At 39.3% G+C, this 24,066-nt stretch overlaps 2 protein-coding genes across 2 annotated transcripts in view; one reads left to right on the forward strand and one right to left on the reverse strand.

The window, feature by feature from the left end:
• vasn (vasorin) overlaps positions 1–17,763 on the reverse strand; it is a 22,632-nt gene extending 4,869 nt beyond the window's left edge. The window contains exons 1-2 of the mRNA XM_015372173.1: positions 17,513–17,763; positions 10,843–10,914 (exon numbers count right to left, since the gene is read on the reverse strand). The gene's annotated coding sequence lies outside the window, so the exon portion shown is untranslated. The remainder of the gene's footprint in view (positions 1–10,842; positions 10,915–17,512) is intronic.
• Positions 1–24,066, forward strand: part of LOC107083172 (coronin-7-like) — a 137,623-nt gene that overhangs the window by 86,468 nt on the left and 27,089 nt on the right. The window lies entirely within an intron of this gene.

A 24,066-nucleotide genomic window follows, 5' to 3' on the forward strand; every position in this document is an offset into this window, starting at 1 on the left:
ACTGACTCTCACGAGACTTCTGAGCCTGTGGGTGCGGGTCGGTGCTCCTGCAGTTGCAAGTGCAGTATTTCCCCCACAGACCACCAGGGCGGCCGAGGATTCCTTTGTTCAGCCTGAAATTACTCATTTAGTCATCCATAACGTTATGGAACACATTAATTAACTGAAAAATGTTGCATAGTGTCCCTTTAACAAGTGGCTCTACTACGGTAAAAGGTATGAAATATACTGATGAGGGCTGACAGATTTTTAAAAGGAAATATGTTCCCCTGTTTGGAGTTATTTCACCTGAGCCCAAGCTTTTTAAAACAAACGCTGAAGTGGAGTGTCAGCACACTACTTCAAAGGATGATGGAAAGGAGAGGGAGAGAGGAATGAGGGGGAGATAAAGTACAAACCAGTTTCAGACCAGAGTCTATGTAGCTGTTAATCATCCAGTGCTATCAAGTGAGACAAGCATAGGGGAAGAAACATGTATGTGACAAACACCCTGATCGTTTTAATGTCCTTTTGCTCGATTGCCCCAAGGTTACTGTATATTTTCTTACTTTATCTTTTCCCTAATAAAGACTTTGTATTCTGCTGGAGTTACATTTATTACATCTGCCAACTTAAATGCTGCGTGTAGTCTGTATAAGCTTTAAACGGCACAGTTGTTGGTCTCTGCATAAATACTTAGTTTTCTGGAATCAACAATTTGACGCAGAAGCACAATCAAAACATTGTGTTTGCACACTGGTCACGAAAGGTCCAACACGTTTCATTTGAAAATCTAAAGGAAATGTTGATTCATCCCTCTATTTATGTGGCCACCGTTTTCACTACCATTTCCATATGTAAATCTGTTTTACTTTGGAAACCATGACATGTAAATATTTCATGAGATACAAGTAGGATCAGCCAGTTAATAGATGCAGGATTATTCTCAATATTCTTTCTACAATTTTTTTTAAGTGAATTCATGTAATGTAGTTTGTATTTTTATCTATTTATCTAATGTAAATAAAAAAGAACTTTTAAATAATGGATTAGAAATAAAGGTTGCAAGTAGCTCCCTGTTGCATCAATAAAACCAAAGTATTTTATTTGAATTTTATATGCTGGACCAAAACCAAATAGCAAATAGTTGTAAATGATGTAGTTATAGGTTAGACTAACTATTTATTTGTTTTGAATAAAAAATCTGAATAGTGTGTCATTTATATGTCTCCAATCCATCGATTTAGGACTTTTTGAAACCAATATTTTCTTAAGTAATAGCTGCAAGTCGTTTAGAGTATCTCTCTCTCTCAGTGTCAGATATCTCAGTACTTGGATAATCTGTGCAAAATGACCTAAGTCAGATTGGACGTACGGCCTTGGTGATCATCTTTTTTTAAGAAGTCTTTATATTTAATTTTGGTCTTAGATATGACTGGACCTTACTTGTATTTTAACATGCTTTGAATAACACTATTCCATCCAAGGTTAGACTGAAGGATAAACCTCTGTTCCAGAACTGAGTCTCTAAAATGTTTTCTTTTATAAATTCTGTTTTCAGCCCAATCGATCAACTCTAGTCAGCTTCCCTGTAACTGCAATATACAAGTCAATCCTGCGAGAGATTTAATTTACAGGTCTTTGAGTTAAGGGACCTCAACGAGAAGTCAGTACACTTTTATTCTAAAAGATTTCTTTAAAGGATTGGACGTTTCTATCATGCTGACTGTCAGCTATCTGTTGCTCAGATGAACCATGTCAGTGAAATTCACGTGTTGAAACCTCGAGGCTGGATTAAACAAAGCAGCTCCTTCGTTTCAGGTTCATCTCCTGCAATCAGGAGGAAAAGCCTAGCCCGATCTGAAAACTTCCAGTACAGAAAACTCAGTTAGACTTAGATTTGTTTATGGAAAACCTCACTGAAAATGTATTGACAGCATTTAGTAGCAATAACTTCCTGCTGGCCACAAATACATAAGCAGCAAAGGGGAAGGGTTGTAGTTAACCCGTAATTCACACTAAGAGGCCTGCAGGGATTCGTGTGAAGTTCTTTAAGAGTCTGGTTGCAAAGCAAGTAGCTGGGGATGAATCCAAAGTAGCAGAATTTTATTTGCCTTTTTTTGGAACGACATATTTTTTAACCACACAAAAACCGAGTCAAAGTCTTGCATGTCGGACAGACTGAGTTTAGAAGCCTCCATTAAGCCACATGGTTCCGAAACACTGAAAGGCCAATTGAATATGTAAAAGATAAAGTGTAAAGATCTGAAACGATAACAATTACAGTGTTTAGAGTCTGAACACTGAGCAATAGCATGCAGCTTTGGAAAAGCAGGAGTATTATTAAAATAAAACTGTATATGTTCTTCTTGGAAAAATCTATTGCAGTACTTCTATAGTAACTTCTATTCGGGGGTATAGAGTGTTATTTGAGCACGTCTCCCTCTAAAACTGGGCTAGGCCCATCTGATAAAACCCAGTGGAGGAGCAACTGTGGCTGAGGGATTCAGTCCCATCTCAGATAAAACTGGAACTTGAAAGGTTAGATTCTGCTGTTGTCTTTTCTCCTTGGCTGCAACAGGCTCGCACAGATCCCTGGCTAAGATAAACTGCAGCTGGGGCATCACTGCTACGGTGAGTGATTGCTGTGAGTGGAGGAGCAGCGAGAGATAGTAGAGAAACAAGTTGTAATCCTGGACGTTGTGGAGGAATGCCCCCCTCCTGATTTGCCGTCCTCCTCCTTGGTAATTTCCTTTTCTCTCCCCTGTGCACTTGAAACATTCCTGAGGCAGGCAGCGACGGAGTTAGAAAAAGTGATCTTGGCTCTGTCGTTGGCTTTCAAAGATTTGTAGGAAGCTTTTTGGGATTTATAAACAAAGGGTTGGATTCATAGCAGATCTTTTAAAATCTGTGCATGAATCTGACATTGTTTGGCTATAAAACTATAAAAGTATAAAAATTTTTGGCCGATGAACACAAGAAGCAAAGAAGAGCCAGAGAATAAGCCAAAAACTCAATAGGAGGGTGCATGTAAACATATTTGTGGCACACAAAGTGACAAACATGTTCAGCACTTCAGAAAGAGAGAAGCAATATGAAGAGGCATAAGGAATAATCCCTCTCCCATAGAGCTTTTATTACCCAGAAGAGATAAGAGAAGGTTTCTGTCAGCAGGATCCCAACCTGAATAAGGTCCAACTTCAGAATGCTGAAGTGGGCTTCAGCAATTAAATCCCTGCAGCCCGTGGGGTCAAGAGTCCCTGTCTTCAGGGCTGAAGGCTAACGACAATGTGTGGACAAGTTGGACCAGTAAAGAAACGAGCGACTGATGCAGGCTGACAGTTCTGGAAAAGACTGCCCACAGCAGAAGAGATACTTCCATTGAGGAGGCTTTTTATTCCAGTGACCTTATCTTCTGAGGGGAAAAAACAGCTTATGGTATGTGCATTAGCTGCATGATCTACAGCGTCCTAATCCCCTTCCACCACCAGCAACGCCTTAGCCACCAGCTGGATTCAGTTATCCACAATCAAGCGGAGGAATCCATCAACATGACAAAAGGGTCGACGAAGAACTGAAAAGGTGAAGCGAGAATATCTGAGTATGAAAGACATCACTTAAGAAGCAACATGAGGGAAAACAAAAAACAGACACATGCAGCATAGATATACATGAAATAATGTCATGTTACTGTAAGAGTGATGCTGCATGGGGATGTAATATTTTCTGGCATGGACTGATGTGTCTCTTATGTAGTCCTTTATTTCTAGTTGTACCTGTTAGACTGTCAGATTACTTTACCCTTCCAAAAGAAAAGATGGTCATAATAACTAAAACTAAAAAAGAATATTAGCTTTCATATGACAGCTGTTGGCTGCTATTTTTATGCTTATAAAGACAACCAGACTGCAGTCATCCAAAAAGCAAAAAGAGGTCTCCACATATATGTCCTCACACTGGGACTATCGACTTCCCAGTGCAGCACAAACACTGCTTCCAGAAGATTTCAGTCTAACCACAAGAAAGGGGCCTGAGTTGCAGCATATCCTGCGTACATCAGGGGGATTTTATAGGGTTGCTCATATGGTTAGCACCAAAAGGTGCTTAGACAGGTCTACACTTTCTTTTATTTTTGCACTTTTGCTTAAGATACTTCCATAAATAGTTATCCTCTTGAAGCATTATCCAACGAGACCAAAAAGAAACAATGATATTTTGGGGGTTGTAACATAATATTTAAACGTTAAAGGTATTACTACTTTTGCAAAGTCCTTTTGATCTCTTATTGCTTCTTTTCCCTCTATTGATTTTCTTTTCAATATCCATTTGTGTTAGAAAAGCTTGCTATTAGTTTAAAGGAAAGCCTGTTTCATCTTTAGATTTATGACTTGGGCCTGTTTTAAGAACAGTGTGAAGCAATACCATTAGAACATACAGCTGGAGGACTTGAAAGCATAATATACAAGTGCAGGGGTTAATGTGAGGGTAGGTTCAGGGTAAAACCAACAAGAAATATGTGTTTTTGCTGTAATATGCAAGAGCTGAGGCTACCTCCAAGTTTGATATTTTTCATACCAGTGAGTAATTAAAATTAAAAAAAGACCTGAAAGAGGAAAGTCATTCAAAAGCCAGATAGCATCAGTTCAAAGGACAACAAGGCCCACAAGCAAGAGAGACGAGCACCTCCTAAGGGTCAGAGGTTAGGCCCAGATTAGTGTTTCCACTTCTTCCCTCTATTCAGCGTCTTCTGTTGTAACTTTGGGCCACGGCATGCAGTTAACATCCTCTATTGGAAAGCGACACACCCAGCTCCAATTTCAATCATCCACCTGAGTCCAATCTCAACAGGTGCTTTTTCTCTGCTCCTTCAGGGTAGACATGAAACCCAAAACCCTCCGGAGTGTGTCTGACTAAATGATACGACCTGGGCCAGAGAGACAGGGGAGGAACCCAGAGGAATTGGTGGCAGAGTCTCGTCTCCAAGAGAGCACATGTGGGTTGTGTGCCTCCTCTGAGCCTCAGAGCGCAGAGGTCAGCTTGTTTGAGTTCCAAAAGGAAATGTGCATAATTTCCTTTTGTTTCATTGCTAACGGATATGACAGATGCTTTAGTAGATGCTAGTTGTGATTCTTGCTTATAAATAAACACACACTGTAGCAGAGGCTAGACACACTGACCACTTGTTTCACTCCAACCATGATACAAGTCTTTCGTCGACGTCTGCTGCCCTCTGACCCTCTAAAAACAGTAGCTCTCTGTCGTTTCTTTTGGTTTTAGGGATGTGCACATCTGCAGAGGACCTTTACCTCAAGGTGCTCAAGTTACACAGAGAACACAGGTTTGCAGCGTTCCACTGACAACCTGTCCTTTGATCCGTTTTCTCAAAGTGGTGTTTTACACCCGCAGCCTTTTGTTTGTCTTGTGCCTCTCGTCTCTTACTCATCCTTGGCTGTCAGACACAACAACAGAACCACAACACTGCAGAGGTCGCAGGCCGCTCAGGCCAAAGGCTTCACATCACTAGGAAACAGTTTATGCAAAGGCTGGTTGTGATGAAGCTGGACCCTTTCCAGGCATTGGCCTTGTCCTTTCATTTCCATTCTGTTATTATCCATGCCTCCGGTCACAATCCAAACTTTATTGTTCTTTTTGTCCGCATTATCCAGAGGGCTCGGCCACACTGGTACAGACATGTAACGCAAGCAGGGCCGCCAGCAGCCAGGTCGGATCGATTTTAGCTTCACGTCACATTAGAAAGAACTTTACTTAAGAAGGACATTCTTTGTGTTTTTTTGTTTGTTTTTTTAAAGTCTGAAGAAGCTGGATGGACCAGTTTGTTCAGTCCGCCACAAGCCTACAGTTACATTCTCATGCCGACAGTCTGCCTTCCTGAGTGACATTCATTCCATCTGTGTTATAGCCAGAATGCTTGTTTGACTCCTGGCCATTATGATGCTTATCTACCTGACGTTGCACGCCATGCATACTTCTAAATCTGGGTGTTTACATATTACTGAGTTTCTGTATGAATTCCTCAATGCACATTCTTTGGTAAATCGCAGACCGACAGTAATCTATACATTTCTATTTAAAAAATGAGGATTTGGTTACTTTCCTTTGAGTAGCTTGATAGTGTGCGCCCCCCCCACCCCACCCCTGTTGTAAAATCTGCATATAAGGGTTCAGTAGGCAGTCCAAGGAGGTGTGACTCAGACTGGCCTACTGCGTGCCGGTTTAGAGAGAGCGAACGACTGGCAGCCAGGCTATTATTCTTAAACAAACAATGTCACACGAACTCACTGAGGAGAATTGTCTGTTTGCATCTTTCCCTGTCTGTCCGCATGTCTGAGTCATATTCTTCAGTTATTAAAAATGTGTTTTGTTTTTGTCTTTCGGTTTCAAAGAAATACAAATTGAGTTAATCTTCTTCAGAAGCACATAAATATCTGAGTTAGTGCTTTTCAAAATCCTCACCTCATAACCTCTCTTTAAAATTTCTTGGTATCGGGTTTGTTCATGATGAGACTATGACTGGAATCCGATGAAGCCAGGTTTCCTCCACCTGCCACATCTACCCTGCAGGGGTTCAAAGTGTCCATTAGCTTCTCGAGAGCCCAAGGCTAGTTTGATGGTTATCGGTAAATTTGAGCAGTTCAGAGAATGTATATCAGCCTTTTCAGACATGGGGAGAACCTGCAAGCTTGCATCTGTTTGGAGCAAAACATTGCTTTACCCACAAACATCAATAAAAGACACAATTGCGAATAGAAGGGATACATACTTCAAAAAATGTCTAAAGAAAATTTAAATCTGGAAAGTGGGGGACGTGTTTACATTCATCCTCCTCTATCCTGACACCCTTAAATAAAGCCACTTCGGTTTTTAATATAACCTCTTCATAGATGTTCTCTGAAATTGCTCTCTAATGTTGGAGAACATTATTAAAGAATCTTTGTGAAGATCCAGGAAAATGGCAGACGAGTCAGGAGGAACGTTGTGCCGAACTGTGCAGAAGTGTAGGCTTTTCAAACTACACTCAAACCTCTGAACAGCTCACAAAAGACATTTTTGTAAAAAGAAATACATATAAAGTCATTTTTTTCCCATTCTGGAGACTCTCCAATCATGATGAATAAGGTACTCTAGTCTGGACAGATGAGACTAAAATTAGAACAGCTCAAAGCCCAGACCTAAATCCAATTGAAGGACTTAAAGGACTTGAATATTTCAGTTAATAGAATACAATTTGACTAAAAAGTTGTTTTTATAAGAAGAGTTTTAGTCAAGAGGTCCAGAGCTGGTAGAGCTATCATACAGCCGTGCTCTGTGAGCCTTTTATTTCAAAAACATTCATAATTTTTTTAACCTTTTACAATCTTTCTCCACTTTGTCTTAGTTTGTCCAAAAAAATCCCAAATAAATATGCTGCTCAGCATGATGCAAGAAAATTAAATAAACAGACATTTTTGTGGATATTTAAGCAAGATTTTTAGTTTTTCAGATTTGGAGCAACTTCTCAAGTTTTTACAAACAAGCTTTGAAAATAGTTGATATTTAAGTTAAGACCTTTAGGGATTTGGATTTGTCAGCTGGTGTTCTAACGCCTTTAAATTGCCAATGACAAAAACATTAAATATGCTTAGTTAAACTACTGGTAGGTGTTTTACCTACTCCAGGATGGTTTTCCGGCTCAAAATATCCACTGTTCTAGATTTTTGTTATCCTGTCCCCCTTTAAGAAAGGAGAAAATAAACTAGACATGTGCAATACACACAGGATAAATGTGAACTAGAGATCATTGCTGCTGATTACAGTGTCACAAAGGAATCTATTGTGAAACTGTTGCCTGCCTTGGTGCTGCTCCTGCACTGGGGGAGGTTGGCTTGAAAAGGCAGCAGTCAGGCGGTACAGAGTTTCCTTCCCACTCAATACCCAGACAAACATCTTTTCCGTATTTTAAGGGACACTGTGGGTCAGATTCGAAGCCAAACCTTTCGAATTTGTTTATGAATCAAAAAATGCTCCTCCCCGATAGTAAATCCAAATAATACCTAACAATTTAAGAGATGGTTTATAATCATATTCGCCTGCAGATGGGATCCTCAGCAGCTCTGAACTTATTTTACTAATCAAGCACAAAGAAGAAAAGGTACTAACACTAATTTTAATGCATAAAGACAGCATTTTCAAATAATCTATCACTGTATTTTAGGTAGACGAATAATGAATATCTTCAATTAAAGGCAGAAGGAAAGTACAAAACACAGGGACACTTTGTGTGGTTCATGACCCAGATCTGTCCCCCAAGTACATATGACATATTTATTGTACTTTCTAACAGATTATACAAAGGATTGCTTTGTTGGGAATCACATAGTAGCTTTTGTCGACAGAAGGAGCAGTTTGTTTGCTCTAAATCAACACATCTCTTTATGCATCTCTTTAGGTTATCGAAGCAGATTCCTGAGTTAAAAACACAAAGCAGCATGTACTCTGAAGTGTTTGCTCACACACGTGTGATCAGGCTCTGTTCTCTGATGTCAAAGGGTTGTGGTAGAGTCATCGTATGGAACTATCTTGGAACACCCTTATTTGCTCTTAAATGTTTGCCTCCAGGTTAAGATAGTAACTTCATTAACTCATTAATTAGACCCTAGTTCTCCCGGAGTGGGACGGCTTTGATTAAAAAAAACAACCTGTAACTCTGCCATATTGTCTCACTTTTCAATATGTTGTGAAATTGCTGCAGATGCATGCAGAAATACAGGCGTGCATCTGGTAAAAGATGAGTAAAAGATGTGCGGGGTTGTCGACACGTGCTGTAATTCACTGCTCGCTTTTGATGATAAACCAACAAAGGCAGAATATGGCTGAGTGTTGAAACCGAGGCATTTGCTATTTGGAAATAATTTACAGCAAGATGAAGAATAAGTATGTGGAATGTGAGGGTTTAAAGCAAGAAATCAATATGTCGCTCCTCCGTCCTCTTCCTTTTTTTCCTGCGAGTGACAGGTATTACACAGGAGGAGGTGGGGGACGATGAGGAGCTAAAGAGGCAATAAGCAAGAGCAGTGATGTGCATCCAGAGGCTGAGGGAGACTGTGGTCATGTGGATTTGTCTTTACAAGCCCACACAGTCCCTGTCACAGCTCATTGGCGGTGGGAACAGTACCGAGGCAGGGCGGAGGGTGAAAGGTCAGGAAAAGGTTTGTATGGTGAACAGAGCGTTAGTCTGGTACTGACATCCAATTACTGGGACCATCCAATGTGATTGAAAAACACACTTCAAATACCAACTTCCAGGTGGATGCGTCATTAATGTTGATTAAATTAAAAGTAAGCTTGAACCCTGTAATCACTTCTGAATTAATTAATTCACCAGTAATGTTTTTTGGTTAAAGCTTAAAGGTATAGAGTACAATCTTTTATTTCCGGGGGGATCATCTAAATAAGTGGCCCTCCTAATTGCCAATTATTCTGGTGATGGGTTTATGTTAGGCTGTCCTACGTGCTCATCCCGTTAGCTATCTTTTTCTGCACATGCGCACTTTCAGGCGTATATATATGTGGTGAGCTACGGTTTCAGACAGTCATTGAAGCTCACCTTTCTCACTGTGGGTATTTCAAAATGGCAGAGGGTCATAAGAAAAAAAAAGTGTCTACAAACTATTAGAAGAAAAAGAAAGGCCTCAGAAGAGGCAGATCCAGGCACCGCATGGTTGAGGAGGAGTTACGTGACCAACGGGGAGCAAAAAGCAGTGATCTGTCCGAACGATCAGTTAACTGAGTTCACTATGAAGTCCACTATATAGTTCCCGCTCTATATAATGATTGAGGGATTTATGGGTTGGGGCGGAAGTTTAGACACATTAAGCTTGTAAGAGTTATAAGAACAGCAACTTTTAAAACAGAGCATGCATGAGGAGAAATGGGCTCCTGCATGCCCTTGCACTAGTTTAATAGGCGTTCCCTCTCAGGAGCGGGTACAGGGTTGTGAATGTGCTATTTTTTTAAGTGAAAAAAGCAGGTCTTTTTAAAAAAATCACGAAAATCTTCCACTATACCTTTAAAGGTGTTTTAACCACACGCACAAACTAAACTTTGCTGTTGATGAGATAAATCATGCTCCAAACTTTTTATTAGTTTCATCAGACCACATTATTTCATACCATTATAGTTTGGTCATAGGTACTGGATTTTATTGGTAAGAAATTAGGTCATCTGACTTTGGGGCGTTTCTTAATGACTATTAGTCACTGTGTACCTAATAAATAGTGGCTGTATTAAACATTAAACTGATCCTTATCAGGGTCTTTATCCATCATGTTGGTGTATAAATTTATATTCATAACTTTATCAACAACTAATGATAAACACAATTTAATGGCTTAAATACATGAGTATGAAATAGTGAAACTAGAAGCAGGAATGGATATATTGTCAGTGTTTAGAGGTAATGAAGCTTTGTCTGCAACGATTGATAAAAGTCGTGAAAGAAACAAAAGGCCAGAAGTTTCCTACACGGCCCCCTTGAGTCACTGAAAAACTGTGTGCTTGGTAAGAGAGCTGCTCTTGTTCTCCTGCCAGTCTTTGTTAACAGCCTCAGAGTGAAAGGCCTCTGGAGGAAGCAGGGTGTTAAAGTTAACACACCAAAGACCACCGACAGCGTCTTGTTGGGATTGAAATATTCAAAGCACCCTATTAATATTACTGCGTCCAAAATGTTACTAAGCTTCTTCTTTTTTTGTTTTTTGTAATAACATACAAAGTGTTTCTGTTCTTAAGCCTGTATTTGCATTACAGCAGCTGGCTCCCTCTTATTTAAATGGACACTTTTATAGTAAAGCTGCCAGACTGACTTACCCAGTCACGATGCTTCCTCCTCTATCTCTGCTCCCCTCCTTTTTTTCTTCAGTTAATTAATTTTTTTTCCACCTGGAAAACAATAGGATATGTTAATCAAATCACCTTTAGCGTGTTTAACCTGCTCTATTTAGCTGGAACCCAGCTAATCTGCCATGCACTGTGTATACCCTAGAAGTGTAACAGGAAGTTTTTGTTTTTTGTCTGTTAATTGGTTAGATTCCAGCTGTGTGCAGGAGCATGCTAAGCCGGCCAGCCGGCTGTGTAGCAACACAACAGAATGACGGAGCGCGGGGAGAGTGGCAAGAATGCAGGCCGACCGCCCGCCTCTCCACTCTGTCAGCTCCTTGTCTTAGCTTCCTCAACCCATTATCTGTACGTGTTACTCAAACTCCATGCCCTCATACAGTGTGCCCCGTTGAGTTTTTTTTTTTTTAGCAAAGTAGTAAAACAAGTTTTAACTGCCAATTTCACTGTGATTTACATCTATTTTCTTTTTTTTTTTCAGGTATGTTAATTTGCCTTTAAAAATTTTCATCTACTCTTCCAATAGAGTGCAGCCAGATAGGTGATGTTTATAGTGATTTTACTGTATTTGTGATGGTCATTATAAACATCAAGTGCAATGACACGCTGAGTTACTTTTTTTTTTTTATTAAAAAGCTACAAACTTGAATTCAATCTTTAAACACTGAGCATATCAACTTGCATGACTTCCTTCATTGTGTTTACATGTGAAACTGACCTGTTCCGTGACAAGTCTGCTTTGATACACTCTGCTTTACATCTTTATCCTAGAACAGTAGTGTTTTACAGCCCTACACAGACTTTTAGGCTTTTATGCATACTTTTTGCATACATATGTCTGCACCGGTAAAGGCATCGATGCACGCTTATGTGAGTAAATAATTTGTACGAGTAGCTGCTAAATCAGAAGAGCCGTGTGCACTGACCCTGCCGTTGTTAGATCTTTGAGGTGACTGCCTCTCACACAATTCCTTGACTGAAAGGTAAATATTTAGCTTTCAAAGTGGAACTCAAGGCCAGGAAAGGTGCAGTCCTTCTTTCTGATCAGGCCTCTGAAACAGCTGTAACACTGTTTTCACTGATAGCTGCATGCAGCCGAAGCAGCCCAGGATCAAGATCAACTAATCATAAACACAGTTGTTTGTTTTGCTTAAGACGTTTGAAGTTGTGAGGCTTCTTTCCACTCGACTTCCCACCAGGCACAAGTCGCAACTTGTGGCGCTTTCTTGCCGACTGCAGCGTTAAGTGACAGGGACTCTGTCCGGTCTATGCTGCCGTTCAGATACAGGCACAGATTCCCGCTTTCTGCCTGCATCCAGCCCTCTAACTCTGAGGGTGGCACCACATAGCAGTGCTATCTGTGTCACCCTGGATGTGACTGAAATAGATGTTACGAAAAAAGTGAGGCAGAGAACAAAAAGGTCGGCCGCTTGGGGGAAAGAAAGCAGCTCTGTCCGTGAGAACGTGTTGGCCTGTGTGTTAGATAAACTCCTATGGAGGTGGGTTAGAATGAGTCCATCTTCTGTGATTTTTAAAGGTCTTAGACACCAACTAAGAAAGAAAGCTGACTTCTGTTTTCTTCTAGTCATGTTTTTTTAGTTGCTATACAGGGAAATTATTGCTTTCCAATCTTTTCTGCAGTTAACAGAAGTCCTCTTAGGGTCACTGGATATTCTTTGGAACCATATGATGCAACTACATGCCAATCAGAAACAAACATGGATGTGAGGTTTTCTAATATCTACCTGGAATTTAGTCAGAAGAGACTGCAGAAAAGATCAGCAGGTTTTGCTGTAAAACAGATTGATATGTAATTAAAAACCCCTTTAAAGAACAGCGGTGGTTCAATGATGCTATGGGCCTGTCTCTCTCCTAAGGATCCTGTGAAACTTGTTAGCAAACATCACCAAAGCTGAGGTTTTTAGGGATTTTTTTGCAGGATATTGATAAAAAAGACTTACTAGACTTACTATAACTGCTCATCTCCTGGTTTTGTTTTGTTTAAAACATTTTGTCTTAACTTTGTTTTCTTTCATATTCCTCTGATTTAATAAATTCATTTCTTGGGTAAAAATGTGTTAAATGATGCATTTATTTCAGAGGTTTTACACATCTCTCCCAGTGATGCCAGTTACTGCACTGGGCACTGTAGCTGTGTGTTTGTGTGTCCTTGCTTTCTTTTTGCCCAGTTAGATCTAGTTCATGGCTCATCTCCTAATTACAGCACAGGCCAGAAGTAATTACAACCTTAGATTAAGAGTCATTTTTTCCCTTTTTTTATGTAACAAACCAACTGAAATGCAGCAATTTGTGGTGTCTTTCTTTATGAACATCCTTATCCTGCTCCTCGTTTTTTCCTCAGTCCTCAGGAATTTGTTTACTCGTATAGGGGGGGCATTTTTATAGATTTTCCAGCTTAGTTCTGAAGATTCACAATGTAGATAGGAGCTTCAATACAGGTTGGATTTTACAAACTTGTTATAAGGTTGCTTCAACATGCTCGTGTTTGGCAGTGTAGGACAGTATATGTGGAGGGCAGCCGTTATTTGGGGGTTTTGGGCTCAAACCGGGCCACTCTGAAACGCTTTGATCCCTTCATGCGTGTGTATATTTATGCGAGGGTTTTGAAGTGGTTCTTCTGAACGCATCATTTGGCTGCATCGGCGAGCTCTTCTTCAATTTAGCTTGGCAGGCGTACGGGCTAGGGTTTGCCTCCACATACCGCTGGTTCAGCATTGATGTTAAAGGCTGAGGCCTTTGAAGCTTGGGGGTTTTGCTAAAGATGCCTCTTATAAGTTGAAGTTTGACTGTGACAACACCCCTCCTGCTGTGGCACCTCTGAAAGGAGATGAACAATTATATTTCAGGTTTTGACATAACAAGGATTTGTTCTTCTAGAGTTTCCTTCTTGCTAATTGAGAAACTCTTTTTTTCCATGTTTCCACCCTTTTGACTTCCCTCTCTGGGCTTTCAGAGAATGCACCCTGCTCTTCTCCTTTCCCCAGGCCCCCTCGCCTCAGCACCTGACTTTTAACCCTCTAATCCCTCTGATATTGAGGGTCGAAGGCTTTGGGCACTCACTCTAATTGGGGGTAAAACTGAGCCCTGAAACGTCTGGACATTTGGAGAGAGGAGAAAGGCAACAGATACATATTTATCTTGTGAAACAGCATTCATAACTTATAGTTCTCAGACCACTTTAATCTGTATAAAAATACATCTTTTAAACTTGGTGGCAGAATATTTTTTTTGTTAGGAAACTGATGGATTGATCGGATCGATCCTGGAAGCTTTTTTCTTCCCTATTTTCCCAGAAATGGAAAATTGTAAACTTTTCCAGCCTGCACAGGAGCCCTGCTTTTAGTTCACATTTAAAAGCAACAAATGAAACGCTATGATTGTGGTCCACAGCAAATTTAGACATCAGCGCTCTTTCCCTCCAAAGCTCTTTGCCACAGATAAAGAAATGCCAGCCTTGATTTTGTAAAAAAAAGAAAAAAGAAGAAGATTAAAGCTCCCACTGGCACAGTGTTGCCAACTGGACCGAGCGCTGGTGGTGTGGTTTCAACATCCCTGCAACATACTGCATGAAAGGCGGGTCTGTGCTTAATTGTTTAACTCTAAGTTTATGACAGAAACCCTGTCCTCCTCCTGCTGCTTAGCGGCCACACACAGATACGGCTAAAATAACACGTTCGTTGTGCACAAAGCATGCCCTCTCCTTCATGCTCGCACCAACACACAAATGTGGTGTTAATATTTTGACAAAGGAGCATCTAAATGTTGAATTCCTTGCTAAATGGATACAGAAGTAGCTGTTATCTGTTATTTTTCTCTCCCTCTGAGATCTCCATGTCTTTCCACTGATTGATCTGAGTGTCAGCAAACGCAACAGTCTGAGAATACTGACTTCATATAACTGTTCAGGCACACGTCTGTGTTATTTACAGCATCAGAAAGTGCCCAGCAGTGCTCTCCTTTACCATTGTGTCACCATCTGCAGCCTCAAATTTCCACACATTAGTGAGGGGGGTGGGGGGTAATTGGCCTCCTGTGGCTGCTCTGCTATGACTGGTAGCTTAATATATTAACAGATTGCAACCATTACATACTGTCAATGACAGAGGAGCTTATTTTACAACATAATGATGGCCTGCGATGTAGTACTGGGCGATGAAACAAGCAGAGCACCGGTGATGAGTTAATAGGGGGTTATTGGAGTAGTTATGCTGGGGTTTGTTTGCCCCTAGCAGAATGGAGGCGGTTCTCTGTGTCTCAATGTAAAAAAAGAAGAGGTTTGTTCTCCCTAAGATGAAGAAATCAGCCTTCCCTGTTGTTCTTTTGGATGTCATGCTTCCAGCAAGCCAGGTTTGATCAGTGCATCTTTATACTGGCAACATTATACAGAAAAGGAGCAGGAAACACTGTTACATGTATCTTTACTTTCCGTAACAGAGATTTCTTCAAACATGTCGAGTCACGCCGCTTTATTGGATGTTTCTTTAAACCCGGAGAAGGTCACCCAGAGATTTCATCTTTCAGGAATTTGACCCCTTCGCTCGTAGCTCTGCCGCACGCTTGCCATAGGATGCTGACATCTTGTCTTATTTCTGTTTACCTTTTTTCTTGCCTGCTTTCAGCTAAAAGTCAAATGCATCATACTGTTTGGCAGCAAGTTGTGCATACTTGGGGGTTATGAAGTTATTACATAATCGAATCATAGCATTACTGGTAGCAGCAGTTGATGGGACATCTTTAATCTTGCAAATTGGCATAATGCATCCCTTGTAACTAAAACTTGTCTGAAAGGTTTAATTTCTTGCAACACGTGCTTTGAATAGTGTCTATTATTATGCAACAGTCTAATAATACCCTCAAGAGAGGGAAATTGAATCAATGCTATTCTTTGATTTTCATTGCAAAATAAACCTAAGATAGTTGCTAATCAAACTTTGTGGCTACTTGGGGTTCAAAGAAAACGTAGAAGTTGATTTTTATTCAACCTGCTCCTTTTGTTTAAGCCAGTTTATTTATTATAAAATCAAAGTAACAATATGTTGATAGATAAATGACAGAAATGTGGTTACATCTCTGAATCAGTCCTCATTAAATCCTTATAAAAATCTTTTATTTTAGCTCCTGGCTAAACATCTGGTTTTCATGTTAATGATTTTAGTTTCTAATTGTCGTACAAACAGCTTGTTGCAGATTCATGTTTACATTCTGGCTATAGTCAGATTAACTGCAGCATTAAAAATATGAAAAATATTTTCATATTTATTTTAATAACGCTATTACCTAACATTTAAAGTTGTGTAGTTCATTATTGACTTACAGAGCAAAGTGGGATCATAGAGGTTTCCATATAATAAAGGCTTTCTAGAAATGAAATTACACTTAAAACCACAAAATAAACCCAGCCTATGGGCACTTCATCCTTAATGAATAACCTAATATGTTGTTTAGGTAGTTTTGTTTATTGTTGGCTTGCAGGTTAACAGTAGAATCCAAAAGAAGATCAGCAAGAAGCATATAGGGTTTCCGCGGGTCATTAAAAATCATTTAAAGTCATTATTATTGTTTAAATTAAGGCCTTAATTGTCATTAAATGTGTTTATTGTGGCATTCAAAATGCTTTATTTAAAAAAAAAAAGTTTATAAAAACAATTTCTTCAGACATATTATATCACAATATATTTGCATGGAACTGCTTCCGTTTGATCACAAAGCTGTATGTTCAGAAAAGAAGCTTGAATTGGAGAAAAAGCTGGAGTATAGGGGGGAAAAAGCAAATTTCAACAAAAGTGGCTGGAAAATGAGGAATTCAAGACCTGGTTGCAGCCTGTCAATGGATACCTGTTGGTGGCATTAAAATTATTTCTAAGAGCATTAAAAAGCATTAAATTTAAGTTATTCATTCCTGTATAAACCCTGTATAAAAGGGGTCCTGCAGAGTTAGGGTCTCATATAGCCTTTGCTCGCCTCTGCCACTAATAGCTCCACAGCTCCCAACACTTTTGACCCTGCATGTAAATCATGCATTTTGTGCTGTTGAACTTCCCCTGTCAGTGGGACGCTCTCTGCTGCATGCTCCAAAAACAGCTGTCCTCTGCGGTGAGCAGGGCTCGGTGCGGTCCAGACTCTGGGCTCTGTCCCTGCGTGCTGCGCGGCGTCCTGTGGTCCAACGCCAGCCCGCCTCATTACGGCTGCCTCAGCGCACCGGGCACCAACATCACGCTTTTTCTTCTCTCACTGTTTATTGACCTCAGGCATTAGACGCAACCGGATCCCCTACAAACGTATCATCCCTGTAAGATGAGGCGCGCGCCCATGTATTTGCTGAATTTGTGACTTTACGCACGTGCGCTAAACACGGCGCTTTTATCATCACAATAATGCTTGTTTACTCACTTATTTTACCTGCATGGGATCCAAAAATGACAATAACATGACACGCTTAGACGCTTTTGCATTAAAGTGCACAAAATTCTATTGAGCTTTTATATTTAATCTCGGTTTGTTTGTTAAATATACTATTTTACAGACTCCTAAATTACGCGTCTACTGGTCTATTCCCAATATATTTAAAGGCTTGACAATATTATCTATCTATGTTGTGTTATTAGTTGCCGGATGTTCTTACCCGTAACTTTGCCGAGGTGAAGTTGTATGAGCGCCGTTGCGCATGTGTCCGTATCCAAAGTGATTAATTTAACTCCAAACAGGGTAGTTTTCCGGATCAAGATCCAAAAACAAATCTAAAGGTTTAAAAGTTTTTTCTTTCCTCTCTATGGGTGATTTTTAACTAAAGCAAAGAGCTCATCAAACGGTCAGAGAGAGAGAGGTATACCAGCCTCCACGTCAAGGAATGCGCTCAAGTGCCGACTCCCCTGGACAAAAAGAGCTTTATTGGAGAGAGTTGGAGCGGAGGGATGGGAGGGGCAAGGCAAGGCAAGGCGCACTCCTGCGCTGACTGAAAGCCAACAAACAACTCACCTTGCAGAAATTCCAGCCTGGTGTTAAATCCTACCCTGCAGGACCTGTTCCTCGCAAGAAACGTTACAGCTTTCAGTATCATCTGATCCAGAGTTGGTTCATTTTTAGGAGAAATGCAGAGCATCTAAAGTTATCTTCATTGTCTGTATGTTTATCTCTTCTGTTCACTTACATCCATTTACACCACTATACATGGAAATAAATAATGCAACAATTTTTGGCATTTACTTAATCATATTTAGTTACTTAAACACAATTTTTTCATATTAACAGAGGTGTCAACACTGAAAAAAATAATGCAACTGCTTTTGGGATTTACTTAATCATATCTGGGGAGTGGCGGCCTAGTGGTTAGGGCATAGGGCTTTATCCTGAGGTTGTGAGTTTGATCTCCCTCTCCCACAGACTCCCACTTTGGGTCCCTGAGCAAGACCCTTAACCCCACACTGCTCCCCGGGCACCGCACGATGGCAGCCCACTGCTTCCCAAGGGGATGGGTTAAATGCAGAGAATTAATTTCGTTGCTCTGTACTTGTGACAGTGGAATGACAATAAAGTTGAATTCTATTCTATTAATTTACTTTAACACAATTGTTTCACGTTAGCAGGGTAGGATGTGAAACAATTGTGTTAAAGTAACTAAATATGATTGAGTAAATGGGAAAAGCGGTTGCATTATTTTTTTCAGTGAAATACTTCGTTTTTAGGTATCTATACTTTACTCCATTGCTTATTTTTCTTCCTACTTATTACATTTTCACACATGTATCTGTACTTTCTATTCCTTACTTTTTTTAAAACAAACGTTACTTGTGGCTTCGAGTAACGTTGGCTTCGGTTTAATGTTCATAGATATTTATTTCCCGTCATGTGCGCCATCCAATGCAGATCATTGGCGCCATCCTCACCTAGTGAAAATTAGTGTAATTGGATGAGTCATATAACGCAAACACTCATTGGTTAGTTAAAGGAAATCATCAGAAGCAAGCAGGTGTTCTTCAAATTGCAAACGTGAATTGTCTATGCCATGCTACCATGTGGGATTCAGAAAAAGATGTTGAAATGTCTGAAAGGTCTGACACAGGCGACAGCGTATCGGGAGATGGAGACGGAGACCAACAAGACCTCCCTCATCCTTGGCCCTATGTCAAAGAATTTTTTTGAGCTTTTTTTAGCTTCCAACTCATATAGTGGCATCTGGCTGTTTTTTTTTTTTAAGTTTACTTTATACTTTTATACTTTAAGTAGTTTTTGGAGCACATACTTTTTCACTTTTACTTGAGTAAAGAGGTCAAGTTGATACTTCAACTTTTACCAGAGTGTTTTTAAACTGCAGCATCTATACTTCTACTTAAGTAACAAATGTGTGTACTTCTGACACCACTGCATATTAGCAGGGTAGGACAGAAAACAATTGTGTTAGAGTAACTAAATATGATTAAGTAAATTCCAAAAACAGTTGCATGATATTTTTCAGTGTAGAAAATATCCATACATAAAGAGCAGGTGTCTTAGTGGGTTTTTAGACCAACATAAAATAGCCATGGACGTTCTAGACAGGGGCCAACCGGGTGCAGTGTTCCTGTAGAACTGGTCCTGGCTCCTGTTATGGCCCCTCTACTGAATAAACAAAACTAAATCTGTTTTTATGAGGATATGTGTTGGCACACATACTGTAACTGATTAGTCATTGTTTTTTTTTTTTTTGTTTTTTTTTACTTACAGGTTTACTTTAACAAACATCAAGGTGTTGGTTTCTTTTTTGTTTTTTTTGTTTTTTTTGTGATGTTGTTTCTTTTCCCCTCTACGCCCCCATGAAAAAACAGTTAATCTGATAATCGCTCTAGAGCCGCCATTGAATGTCCCATTTAAATGGGATTTTTTTTTTTTTTTTTGTGTATGTTTTAAAAGTGTGCTGCTTATTTGTGTTAGCCGCCCCTTTATTCAAACACCCCTAACTAAATTCTTGAGTAAAGTATGATCTTCAGAAGTTGATCAATAAGTAAATAAGATCCACCTCTGTATACATTGAAAGAAAACCCTAAAACACAGCAGACTGCAGACACTAGGGTTAAACATTTTGGTTTACAAGCATACCTTGGATGGAAAATGAAAACTGAACCATTCAGAACACACCATCCCCATGGAAAAACATGGTAGTGGTCCCGTCATGATGGGGGCAGTGATATGAATACTAATTAGATTCGATGGAAATGTGCATGGAGTTGCAATAAATTCAGTTCTATTCAGCTTATTTATATTTATATAACACCGACACATGTCATCTCAAGGCACTTTACAGAGACAATTCAGGCAGATCATACAGTCAAATTGATTCATAGTTTTATATTTAAGAAATACCAGTTGATTGCATCGACTCATTGACTCAAAGGCAAATCCCTCACACTAGGCATGCTTGTAGCGACAGTGGAGAGGAAAAACTCCCTTTTAACAGGAAGAAACCTCCAGCAGAACCAGGCTCAGTGTGATTGGCCATCTCCTGAGGCCAAAAATGAAACATGGCAAACTCAGAAAAAATTCTTTACATAGCTTCTTATCTTTCCCCATCATCTCCAGTCATCGCCCTTGTTTTCTCCATGTGGATTATATGTACTGAATAATGTGCTTTACTAGCTTTTTTGTCTCACAGAGCAATGCACATGGAGGCCAAACCTTCCAACTAGCTTTGCTGCATCCCATATAAGGCTTTAGTCAATTTTTAACTGGACTATTTTTTAAATATATTCAAGTACTTTGGAGGAGCTCCTACTCAGCTCCACTGTGTACATGCATTGCACATATGTTTGCTCCATCTTCGAACTTCGACAGCTATCAAATACTTTGTAACACCAGTTGCAAACCACCCATTGGCAGCTGGCAGCTACTTCAATGTCAGCTGGTCCCAGCAAGGTACAGAAAGATGATAGCTCCCAAGAACTTTGACACTTCCAGTGTGTACATTTAGCCACACGACACTAAACTACACAGTGTCCTGCAGCCACTTCTGCCTAATATTTGTCTTAGTTTGCCTGTTGCATTCCTGCAGACCTGCATGTTCCCCTCATGTTGGCATGAAATTTTAAAAACTATCTTAAACCACGGCCAATTTCTCACTCTAGTAATGTCTCAGGCTCTCGTGGCCGAAGGTGTAGAAACTCCCAACAAGAAAATGATTCATTACGCAGCCCTGTGTCTGACCCTCAGGCGGGTCGCATGTGTCTCCTGAAACCAACCCCCCACCCCCAGGATCCTCCGGACAAGGGGTGCTTTAGTTCTACTTGTGGAGCCATGCTAACTGTGTAATTTCTACCATTTGTTGTTTCATGCTGGTCTCCACACAGAGTCATGAATTTTCTCTTGGTTACTCTCCTCCTTGCTCCTATTAGGAGTTATTATCAGTGCTGGTATACATGCCATACCATCTGCAAGGTATTACAGTCAGTTGCAGGAATAGAGAAATGATTTAACACCCTTCCCACAAGGTCCAGATGGAGCTAAAAGCCTTCTCCTCATCCCAGATGATGGGTTTTACATATTTAGGAATATTTATTTAGAAGAAAAACGCTTTCTGTACTTTATCACCTATATTCAGTTTAAAATGTTTGATCATTGCATGCACAGGGCTTAATTGGCGCTGTAGTTATTTCCTAGCTGCAGCAGCAGAGCTGAAGTTATCCAGGTGCAATGCTAAGGAATAGTCAATGGTTCAGGTTTTTTATGGTATGTCTGGGGTTTGTGAAGTACGTCTAGGAGGACAATCCTCCTAGAGTACCACAAAATAAAACTATTAACAAAACAACTAAAACAAAATAATGCAAAAAAAGAAATGGTTGATGTTAAGTGTATAGTTGATTGGAAATGTTGAAGACATCTGACAAGACACAAATGTCCATTTCTGTTACTCTTTCTTCAGATTAGAAGAGAACAGAGAACAGGTGATTCCTGTGATCTCTGTCTATTCTTTGATCTTTTGATTCTGTTTTATGTCTTTTATTTTACATTTATCTACATAGATGCATTTTATCAAGACATTTTCAAGAATTTTTTCAGTGAATAGACAGCTAATGTTTGTTTGATGCACATCAGGGGACTCTATTCATTAATTTTAAGAAAAGTTTATTTTACTGGAATTTACTGGAGGTACCAGAGTATAGGGGAACGAGTGAGAGACAAACTTCTCAGATCCGTTTTTTTCTTAAAGAAAAAAAAACAACATCTGCAGTATTTTTCAGTTTATTATTCTGGTATCGTAAATTAGGCTTAGCAAATGCAAAAAAAATGGATGCTTTTTAAAACTACTCTTGTTTGCTATACAAAACTAACTTATCTTTAAGCAGAATTTAAAAAACCTTATCTGTTTTCTACTATGCTGCAAATAAAATACAATATATATTTATATATTTAATAATGATTTCAGGTCTGTTGACATGATGCTCTATTTCTTCTGTTTTGTAAATTACTTCATACTTTTTATGAAACGTTTCCATTTTCACAACTTCTCCTTGGCTCCACTTCTGGCAGCAATGAAAAAAGTTATTTATTAAAAAAAAAAATGAAAGGGAAACATTTTATTTTAATGACCTGAAATGTTCCTGTTAAACTGCAACAAGGGGTATTATACAAATTAAGGATTTAATTAAACGATTAAATAATACCTTACTCTAAATCTTGTAGCATATTTTTATATGAACTGTTTGTGTGATCAGCTTCTTGTGTCGCTGCTTTAGTGAAAAGAAAACATGCATTTAGTCCAAACTGTAAATCACAGTCCAGTGCCTGCAGTGCCGTCACCACATCGGGCTCCTAATCACCGTGGTTCAGTAAAAGATGGTGAGGCAGCTTTTAGCTCTGCCCAGGGGAACCTATAAAACGCTCGTGAAGCTTGGAGCCAGCTCCTGCCTGCTAACAGTTTTAAATGCAGGCACTTTGCCACACAGATCCGGGCTGACGGGAATGTCTCCAGGCTGTTTTTATATAATCACCTCAAATCATGTCTGCATTTTGAAAGTAGCGTTTTTCTCTTTGCATTGATGAGTAAAGTTATGCTCCAATCATGCAATTGTATTCTGCTCAGTGTGTGACTCTTATCATTTCTAACCTTGTTCACCTTTTACCTCCATAATTTACTGTAGCTTTTATAGTTTGTTCCATCTTTATTAGAAGTTCAGGTTTAAGGGAAATTTATGGATCCACTATACATGTCATAGACAATATAAACGGACATGAGATTTATTGTTTAGGATTATATTTTCCTGAGAAACCTAAAAAAAAAAAAAAAGCAGGGAAAATAGAAACTAAAAATATGGTGATCATAAAGAGGAATCTATGTGAGAACCTAAAAGGTCTTAAGACAGCACATAGTCATAACACAGTAGATATGAAAACAAACCTTGATGTTAAAAAAATATTTTTATGGATTTTTTTTCATAGCTTAACAATATATAAAATATAAATCATGTTTCAGTGCGATTGCTGATGTGTTTTGTTTTTTAAAAATTATGGGTTTTTACTTTTTTATTTTAACCCAAACAAGACAATATTTCCTGCTTAGCAGCAACTTTATAAGTCTCCATTGTTTCTGCACACAGATGTAGGAAGTAACAGAAAAATTATATTTTTTAGGTAACTGTTATTTAAAATGCGACTTTGTACTTTTAGTCTTTACCTTTTTTATTTAAACCATATGAGAATGGATTAATAGAAATGCTTTTTCATTTTCCAAATAAGGCTGCATTTCTTTTGACTAACTAAAAAAATTGAGAGTAAATAATCCAAACTGTATTTTCATCTTCTCCTTCAAGATTGCTCCAATTCTAACTTGATTGAATGATAATAACATAATTTTTTACATTTAATCTTCTAAAGATGCTCCTGTAAAAAGTGACCAAAATTCATTCCAAAATGACAAATGTGCATTTTTTTTAGATCTGCAATCGTTGTCTCAAAAAGTGGTTGAATTGTGGCTGTCGAATGTTCCTGTTGCTTCAATAAGTAAATGCTGTACACGCATGACAAAGGTAAAGGCACTCGCCCTGTGTTCATATAGAAAAGCAACCTACTTAGAAAGGTTGTTGGTCCAAAAAAAGCCAACAGACTATTATCTAAGGATGACTCTGAGTTAACCAAACCGTCTGTGGGATGAAGGTGGGATCGCTGGAGAAAAGATATACCTACCGAATGGAAAACATGCTCCCTGCAGAC

Source organism: Cyprinodon variegatus, unplaced genomic scaffold (genome assembly GCF_000732505.1).
Source record: "Cyprinodon variegatus isolate N-32 unplaced genomic scaffold, C_variegatus-1.0 Scaffold69, whole genome shotgun sequence".
Lineage (NCBI taxonomy): Eukaryota > Metazoa > Chordata > Actinopteri > Cyprinodontiformes > Cyprinodontidae > Cyprinodon > Cyprinodon variegatus.